This window comes from Mustela putorius, unplaced genomic scaffold (genome assembly GCF_011764305.1).
Source record: "Mustela putorius furo isolate JIRA1106 unplaced genomic scaffold, ASM1176430v1.1 tig00537227_pilon_pilon_pilon, whole genome shotgun sequence".
Lineage (NCBI taxonomy): Eukaryota > Metazoa > Chordata > Mammalia > Carnivora > Mustelidae > Mustela > Mustela putorius.
The window spans coordinates 33,374,410-33,376,966 of NW_025422368.1; positions in this window are offsets into that span (position 1 = coordinate 33,374,410).

A 2,557-nucleotide genomic window follows, 5' to 3' on the forward strand; every position below is an offset into this window, starting at 1 on the left:
TAATATAGGTGAAATATCTCAAATATACTAAATATACTAAATATAACAAGTATTATTATTATTACTAAATAATCTCTACACCCAATGTGGGACTCAAACCCACAACTGCAAGATCAAAAAAAAAAAAAAAAGAAAGAAAGAAAGAAAGTGTCACATGTTGTATAAACTGAACCAGTCACTCATAATAATGAGTGACTGGCTCACTCACTTATTATTATCACTCACCTATTATCATTATTATTACAAAGTATATAAAACAACATAAGTAAAACATGATTCTTACTCTCAGAAAGGTTTATAAGCAATAAAGCCAGAAAACAATTTCAGAAAAGCTTTCTGAAAATGTTGAAGAAATGAGAGCAAATTCTTAAAAACACAAAGAAGGTTGCAAAATTTACCCCCCAAAACAAACATACTGCAATGACTTGGCATTTTTATTGGGAAATAGATTTTTGCTTGGTTATTCTCAGGCTAATTAAAAACTATATCAGTGATCACACACCACATGGGACTTGGACTGGTCCAAAGGAAACAGACAAGATTTAGATAGAGGGAGAGGAAAGCATTCTAAAAGATAGGAGTGGTGTGCAGCAAAGGGACACAGGTGTCTGAGATGATCCTGAGCCTTCAAACACAGCCCAGTCACTGTGGGAGAAAATTTGCCACCCTTGCTTTATTCAGGGTTCCATTTTGGAACTTTTCTTTTACTCTCATATCCTTGCCCAAGGCTCAGAATCCTACAGCTGATCTCTTAACCAGTTGCTACATTTTCCATGTACAACCCGGAACTCTACCCTGGGACACATTTAATATTGTTCCTCTGGTTCTATCCCATGCCTTCCCTTTCCTTGATAGTAACTTGAACTTGACCAATAAATAGCTTGAACTTTAACTTGACCAATAGATTACTCAGCCTGATCCCATGAGGCTATTACAGCCAGGATTCATGCCGACTATTTGGTCCCCAGAGAGGGAATGGAAAAAGACATGGAAAATACAAGATATTTGCAAATTAATTTGACTGAGGCAAAGCATTTAGGAAGAAGAGTGGGTAAAACGTTGGCAAAATCTTTTACAGAATTATAGAGTTCTTTCCACACTGCTTCTCTCATGAAACACTACTTGTTTGCCAAATTATATTAGCTGAGAAGGCCCATGGCCCACCAAAGGCTAAGTGACAGACTAAAACTTTGGTTCTTAGGTTATGCCAGGTCACTTGAACTGTGTAGCCAAAGTCAACCTCTCCAAAGAGGGAAGGGCTTTCTCTTGTCTTCTTACAGAGGAGTATTTATGGTCATAATCATGTTATTTTTTTTTTACAACAAACCCAATAATAAGCCATCATTAAAAAAATGATTTAGCAGTGTGACTTGGTCAAACAACAAATGTGTATCAAACGCCTACTCTAAGCAAATCATCCCAATGAACTTGTGTGTTTAAACCCTCTCTGTGTAACTCTATTTGTTGATATTGTACAATATATTTATTGTTTGGTTTTATTACTATAACCTATGAAGGAGATAGGAAATAGTAAGCAAAAGGATTTGACAGTATTTATCTCCTTCATTCATTCCTGGGTAACAAGCACCTTGTTCTGTGGAGGAGAGCAGCTGGGAACACATTTAGGGAGAGATATATTTTTCACTTATTTTGAAAAATAAATGTGTTTCGTTTATATGGGCTAATGACTCCCAAATTTGCATTTGCAGATCAGATACTGAACACCAACTGCATGCTCTACATTTCTATCTAGAGATCACAAAAACATCTCAACTCATTTTCATTTCACTTTAAGACTGTGAACTGCTTTAGATCAGCAACCCTGTATAATCCAGAAACAAAGGACCCAGTGCTTTTGTGCCACACTTTACCTCTACATTTACTGGTTCAACCTTACCTTCTAAGCAACTTTATATCCCTCCTTCTTTCCTTCTTTTCAATATCATCTTAGATAAAGTTACCATCACCCAGGACTGGGCTACGACAATGGCCCCCCGAACTGTTCTTCCTACATTACCTCTTGCCCCTTTTCAATCTATTCCGTATTTGGCAGCCAGAGTCATGTTTTCGAAACAATATTTTATTATGTCTCCCTCCTCCTTCTTAAAGTTCTTCAGTGGTTTTCAATTAGCTTTAAAACCTAAAAATTTTAGGGGGCCCCTGGATGGCACAGTGGGTTAAATATCCAACTCTTGGTTTTGGCTCAGGTTGTGATCTCAGAGTCATGGAATCAAACCCCATATCAGGCTCTGTTTTCAGCAAGGTGACTGCTTGAAATTCTCTCTCCCCCTCCCTCTGCCTCTCCCCATCATGTACTCTCTCTCAAATAAATAAATAAATCTTTAAAACAAATTTTTTAAATGCTAGATCTTTGGTATTTTCACATAGTCCTCCTAATTCCCAAGTCTTGTGGTTTTATTTTTCAGTTTTATTGAGGTATGATTGACAAATAAAAATTTTATATATTTGGGTTGTACAATGTGTTTTAAACTTGTCCAAGATGATGACTTAAATGTACATTGTGAAATGATTACCATAGTCAATTAACATATCTATA